The sequence below is a fragment of the Etheostoma spectabile genome, chromosome 7, assembly GCF_008692095.1.
Source record: "Etheostoma spectabile isolate EspeVRDwgs_2016 chromosome 7, UIUC_Espe_1.0, whole genome shotgun sequence".
Classification (NCBI taxonomy): domain Eukaryota; kingdom Metazoa; phylum Chordata; class Actinopteri; order Perciformes; family Percidae; genus Etheostoma; species Etheostoma spectabile.
The window spans coordinates 25,475,400-25,482,891 of record NC_045739.1 but is presented as its reverse complement, the minus strand read 5'-3'; the positions used below and the strand labels follow the sequence as shown (position 1 = coordinate 25,482,891).

The window sequence follows — 7,492 nt, the reverse complement described above, 5'->3', positions numbered from 1 at the left end:
ACAGTGATTACAATTTTTAAAATGCATGGTAGGGGTGGTGGATGGGTCCAACACAGGACTTCCACCCAGGAAAGTGGGGTTTGTGTAACCGTCCCGTTAATGCCGAGTTTCACAGGACTTAAAACCCACCAACGAGCTTTTCCTTAACCTAACAGCGTCAAAATGGACGCCAATAGTCCCGACCATTAAGTATAGCGTGATACATGACGCTAAAGGAGACTTTTAGCATCGATAACAACAACACAGGGAGAATGTGGTGATACGTTCCCAGACAAGAGATTTAAATTCCAGCTCAGTCTCTAATTGAAAATGTGGTTCCTATCAACATCATTAAGGAAAACCAAACTTCCTCTGAGGTCATTCCAATGTAATGAATTCCACTTTCCCCGGAAAGGGAATGAGAGAAGCTGCCAGTACTGAGGGACGTGACACCAACCCCGTGGTCCCACAATGACAAAGCGAGATTTTCCTGCTGATGTCATGTCCTGTTAATAGAGGCTGAAAGTATAAATCAGGGTTGTCAATCAATTAAAATATTCAATCGCAATTAATCGCAAGATTGTCCATTAATCACACATTTTTTTTATCTGTTCTGAATGTACTCGGGGATCTGGTGAGGTGGCCCCCTAGGGGCCTCCATAGGGGGGTGGTCCAGGCACGTCCAGCTGGGAGGAGGCCATTTTAGGGGAGCCAAGTTTGGGGTCCCCAGCTGGAGCCGCTGCCCCAGCGACCGGATACCGGATAAGCGGACGAAGATGGATGGATGGCTGGATGTACTCTAAAAGAGAAGTTTTTCAAGTTTTTATCAACACGTGAGCTTTACGCAAAGTTTTATTAGGACTGTAACAAACCAAAACAATCACAAATACCGCAGAATTTTCTCCAAAATAAACGCAAACTTTGAAACTGAACTTGCTTTCCTTTCCCTTTTCTGTGTCCATTTCTGCACACTGCCCACACATTGTTTGAACCTAAGTTATGGTGCACTTGTACTCTGTAAATGTTCACAATTATGTAGTGTATGGTTCTTTCATCATATGTACTAAAGGTGAATCAATGCAGTATTTGGGACTGTATTTCAGGGGTGCCTGGTGGACTTTAATCAGCAGAAAATGTGTCTGGCATGCTGATGGTTGTACTTTGTGGATGTGCACAATTGGTTCAGAAACTGTGCTACTCTCAACATTTAATCTAGGTCAATTATATGATACTGTACTTTATATTTGGGCCGCATTTGAGAGGCGTCTGGCAGGCCCTTTGCAGCAAGTAATTTGTCTGTCATGGGGATTTTTGGGTCCGATGGGATGTGTTTTTTCATTGCAAGGTGGTTTCATGTGGTACCTCCGTGTTTGAGATGGTACTTTGGAAGTTTGATTAAACACATTTTTTTCAGCCCTCACTCTTTGAGGCCCCCAGGGGTCAAACGCAGCAGTGGGGGTCCCGGCTGAGATCCATTTCATGCAACATACGTCATCGCTGCTGTGATACCAAAGCCAGTGAGGGGGAAGCTGGACAGATGCTGCCGTGTAAATGGGACTGATCACACAGTGTGCCACGCTTCCATAACAGGATCTGACTAAAGTCAAGATTTGTCTCTCACGGTGAGCCATTTAACGTGAGACAGTTGCTGCAAAAGCGTCATTTCTGTGACTCCAGCAGTGCAAAACCCACAGAGTCATTGAACCAACTGTGGGTTTGATGAAACATAACAAACATGGTCAAGAAGAAAGGCCAGTGTAACCTGTGGGAAAAGCACAGATGTGCATTGGGTGCTGCCGAGCTGCAGACAGATGGTGGGAAAATGTGCAGACCCTGCTACCGGGAATCCATTCATTCCATTTGTACTCGGAAGTCTGACTTTCTGAGGTCAAAGTTGGAAACCCCCGCCTGATTTCAGGTTTCCTACCTCCAAACTAGGATAACCTCAGATTACCGTGAGCTCAAAATCCAACATGGCTGCTCCGTGCATCAACAATTGTGAAAGCTGTAGTAACATACAGTTATTAGCACTTCTGTCTTATTTGTGTCTCACTAAATCAGTCGTACACACAGTCCTGTCCCACTTCTAGCTGTGGACCTTTCTGCGTTGTTATCAACTGCTATTGCCACCAATGGCTAACCTAGCTAGAGCTAACCCACAATGAAACATTTGACTTGTAAATGGGCCGAAACTGTGGTGTGACGTCATTCCCAGCTCCGAGTTACAAGGTTAAAGGATGGCACTGTGATATATTGGTGCAGCTCTAGGCAAGCACACAAGTTCACTCTACCTTTCTCTCTCTCTCTGCGGCTGGAGAACTTCTGGATGTTCAAAACACATTGTTTCTCCCCTGTTCAGTAACGTTGGATCATGGCCACATTTTTGAATGTATAAAGTCAAACACTTAGAAATAGAGAGTGAAAACAAGCTGACTGTTTGGCTGGACTCGAAACATCGCTAATAACTGTAAATACTGTTAATGCACATGAAACCTGTACGTAGACCTTCATCAGTCAAAGAGGAGGAACACATCCCGGTGACTCCATGACGTCAGCAATGTAGACAATGTTTTTACAGCAGCATGTATTTCACAACCACTACTAGCCTTTAAAGCAATGTTTGCAAATGCATCTATATTTAGCACGTTAATGTGTTTACTGGCTGTAAAAATACAGCCTTTAACGGTTCAACAAGCCAGAGACACGCAAAGTAGCTCAGGCTATAAATTCCCCAACATGAATAGAATGATACACGTCCTACTATAAATCAACACATTGATATCCCTTTTATTACAAAATGAATGGGAAAACTAGCCAGAAATAGCAAAAACGATCCAGTAAAGGGAACTGGCCATTGGCTTTAGTGCAAAATAAACTTTCCATTTGACTGAACACTAGAAATATATTTGGGTTTCTTATCACAGAGATAAGGCCCTCCGAGCTGATGCAGGCAGGATGCAGTGTGCACACACACACGCTCTTCCACAGAACAAATTAGCATTAAAAATGTGTGCTATTTTCATGCGTGTTCGTCATTCAGCTGTTAGACGACATAGAGTAAACACTGGCCTCACGAGAAGATGATAATCTCGAGGTACGTGCCCACTGTAGCTCGCCACTAGTTATCAAATTATCTTCACTGACCACTGACAAGCAAAGTAAAACTGATTACATCTTCTCACGTCTGTATGGCTGGACCTGATTGGACGAACGCTTCACGAGGGGCGGTCTGCTGCCGGATTTCAAAACACACCAAAACGGCGTCTCGTTTGGAAACTTCCTCTTATTCTCTGGAACTCGTTCACCATAACGTGTTTTCTGCGAGCGATAAGCCACGCAGTCGCTGAACCTGTCTTCGCTTTAGATTGACAGCGGACAGTTTTAACAGACTTATGTGAGTTTTTCGAGAGGCGGCGAGTCGAGCCGGACGCCCCGGATTTGCACAAAGCAACAAGAACGTGAACTTGAGTGAACCCAACGGGCCGGTTCTAAGGCAGTTTTTTGAAATGTTGTAAAACCCGTCCAATAGGCCTCATTGTTACTGCTGATTCACTTCTGACTCACTGTTAGCCTCATGCATTTCCTATATAACATTAGCTACGCATTTATTTGAAACCAGGGAGGGAGATTCAAAATGAAACCACTTCACAGCTATTTGTTTAACGCTGCCTTTCACACAAGGAGAAGCTATGATCTAAAGATAAATACCGACCACCAACGACTTCCATTCTCATTTATGATCATGGCATTCCTGAAGATGGTATGTCATCTCTAAGACAGCGTTGTGGCAGTTTCTACACAGTCAAGGATGTGGAGTGAGACTTTTGTTGAAACTAAAATAAAGACAGTTGTGCAACTGAATCAAGGTTGGTCTTCGGTGGAGTTTCTTGATTATTATCCTCTGCCGAGCATAACAAAATGGCAAAAACAGAGTTTCCCAGAGTTAATAACAGTAACATTGTGACAGAGTCGGAGCGCAGTAAAACAGAAACATCGTCTCATGTCCTGCTTTCCCCAGAGAGAAGGAGACCTTGTTTGGAACTCATGTCTAATCTTAGCAAAACATTCTTACAATGTAGACACTTGGGAGCCTTTTGACGTCTTTCTACATCTGTCCCCTCATGCCTCAAGGTTTTCTATCGGTCATTTATCTTTAGCTGCTATGGACGACCTGGGCCTTGGTCACGTACAAATACTAAATATCCTGACTCTACTCTCTTATTGATGAACATAACACAGAGGCGGTAGAGCGGATGCCTGCCGATTGGAAGGTGGGTGGTTCAATCCCTGACCCCTGCAGTCCCATGTCGAAGTGTCCTTGGGCAAGACGCCATCAGAGTGTAAATGTGTGTGAGTGTTTATCTGATGAGCTCCACAGTGTATGAATGTGTGTGAATGGTTCCTGTACTGTGTAACAGCGCTTTGAGGGGTTGTTAAGACTAGAAAAGCGATACATATATAAATACAGCACATTTACACATCTCTGGACATCTTGGGTTTTTTCAGACTACGGGGCACCAGCTTTCAGTTGATGATTTGGGAACAGACATCTGCAGAGTGGGCTTCAGGGAGCACACATACAGAAATGAACTGAATGAAGTCATATAACACTAAAGCAGTCATGCATAATGTGATGATAATACATGAATATTATAGAAGACTATATGAAATCATGCTTAAACGTAATTTTTTCCCCATTACAATAGCATCTTTGAACTTGACAGATGTAGGACCAAGTCACCAACACCGCAGTCATTGTGTGTCTATTTATAGTGATTCTGTTCTGATTGTCTTACTGGTTGTTTAGCATGTCTCTGTCGTTGTCTTGTGTTTTTTGTGTTGTTTTGGACATCATTTAGGGACATTTTGCAGACTGGCTCGCCCCTCTCCCTTTCTCAGGTGTTGGGGGTTATAGAGCCACCCAGGTAGATGTGATTGGTCTATGGAAACAAGCCAGAGAATTTTTCCCCTACTGCACAATAGATGTTCTGGTTTGAGTTTGGTTTGTTGGGGCAAATAAATACTTTTTAGACCTTTTATTATTTACATGACAGCTTTAGACATGAAAGGGGAGAGAGAGGGGGAAAACCCTTCAGCAAAGGGCAGCGGGTTGGAACTGAAACGGAGGCCGCTGCGTCGAGGACTGAGCCTCTGTGTCTGGGCTCTGCATCTAGAACAAGGAAAGAAATGTTTTTGAATTTACATATCAGCTTGTAGTTCATCATGTATCCTGTTTTAGGAATTTGCATGCTGGTAAAAATATGCTTCTTGTGAAGCTGTTTGACGTCAGACACTGGGCTCCATTCAGCCTCCTTGGCTGCTGTGTGTACTGTTTAAACCCATGCAGCAGATACTCTATTTACATATCAAATATTATACGTCTATGTTTAGCTCTATTTGCCTTCTTTTTTAAGTGCCTGCCGTGTTGCCTGTCTTGATGATGGTCTCTGTATCACACACACTGGAAATCATCATGTCAACAACAGCGGGTCATTTGTTCGCCTAATGAGGGTTGGGGTTATATATATATATATATATATATATATATATATATTTTAATACTATTATTAGCCTTTAACCCAGGGGCTCCCAGCCTTTTTGGTTTGAGGTACCCCCCCCAAGCCCAAATGTTAACACTATTCATTACGTTAAAGTGGATGCTGTTGATTTGATGATATTGGCAATGTTTAGGTTAGTTTAAGTTTACTTTGGTCAGCACTATAATATCTATATACTAGTACTATTACTACTTGGAGTGAAGCTGAATGTTTCTACAGTTTATCCATCACTTTTAGCTAATTATTTTAGAGAAGTCATTACTTTTAGCTACCTGTTAAAACTAAAACCGTTTGAGGACGGACCAAAGTTTCCTAAGCAGGAAGCTTTTACGCAATTCAATTTATTCCTCTCATTCTAGCCAGACACTTCACAGAATTGTGTGTGTGTGTGTGTGTGTCTGTGTGTGTGTGTGTGTGTGTCTGTGTGTGTGTGTGTGTGTGTGTGCGTGTCTGTGTGTGTGTGTGTGTGTGTGTGTGTGTGTGTGTGTGTGTGAAACTTTAGCATTGGCACACAGTGCAGGAAATCTTTAATAGAACATCCCGGCATTACTGTCTGAAACAACCAATCTGTACTTTTTTTTAACTTTTTTTTGCAGCCTACTTACTGGAGTTCCACAACTACAAATATCCTTTACAACTGTCCAATTTTGGCTTTTTTATTTGTGTCCCATGCAACAATTGCTCTTAAGAAATTTCCTGTTTATCCCCCCTGAGAGGAAAAAGCTGTAAACCTTTAATTTCTTCTAAGCAGGTCTTTTACTGTAAATTGTCTTTAATGCAAATCATTGCAGTAGCAGGTCTGGACAGAATAAGACTTACGTGCTCTGGTTCATTGGATATTCTTTCAAATTAATTTTTATTTTTTATAAACAGAAATTAACAGATACAAACAACTACAAACAATACACTGAGACGTGGAACGCGTCCCAGAGCCCCAAAAAAAGAGGAAAGCTGTGAGGGAGGGAGACAAAACAACACGCGCAGAAACAGACACACACACAGACAACACAAGACAAGGGGCCAATCACACGCGCAGGTTGCGGTAAAGGCTGTAGCACAAGGCTATAGCCCGGACCTCAAAGGGCCAGCGATGATTGGACAGATAGTCTAGCTAGCTGTCTGGATTTACCCTGCAGAGATCTGAGGACCAGGTAATAATAGTCCTCAGAAATCCACGACAGTTTAAAATACCAACACAAAGGAAGCCCAAGGCAAACTATTATCACTCTTTCCAAAACAGACGGTTTTTCTCTCACAATTGACAACTGCTCCGTCTCACCCTGCCGATACACTACACTATACCCCGTCCTCCACGGTGGCCCTGGTGCCACTCCCTTCCCGCTCTCCATCAGATCCTCTTCCTCCCCATCACCTGTCTGTCCCCCCCCCCGCCCGTCTCCCCCACCATGCATAGGAGGGAGGCGCGAGTGCTATTGTAGCAGGGTGGAACGACCAAGAGCTTCTGGCTCCCCCGGTCTCAATAGGAACACATGCCCTTCACCGACCCGCCAAAGGTGCAGGAAAAACAAGTGAGTTCATATCCCGGGCAACGCGACGCCCCCAATGCAGAAAATTGTCTATCCCCTGGGTAAATGACACTAAAAACACATCTGTTTATAAACGGCCGTTCAACTTAAGATTCCTGTTTGCTCCGCCTCTTCTGTTGTATAGTTATTTGTTTTGTCTGTATAGTATTGTTTGTTTGTCTGTTGTATAGTATTGTTTTGGCTGTTGTATAGTTTTTGTGTTTTTTTTGTTTTGGCTGTATAGTATTTGTTGTGCTGTTGTATAGTATTTTTTTTTTGCTGTTGTTATAGTATTTGTTTTGCTGTGTGATAGTATTTGTTTGCTGTTGTTATAGTATTTGTTTTGCTGTTGTATAGTATTTGTTTTGCTTGTTGTATAGTATTTGTTTTGCTGTTCTTATTTATGAATTCCCTGTGCGGCGTCCTTGA

General features: G+C 42.9%; 1 pseudogene; it reads right to left on the bottom strand.

Annotated features, from left to right (window-relative positions):
* Positions 1-626: 626 nt before the first annotated feature.
* The window catches only part of LOC116693078 (tumor necrosis factor receptor superfamily member 11B-like), a 41,045-nt pseudogene continuing 34,179 nt past the window's right edge, over positions 627-7,492 (bottom strand).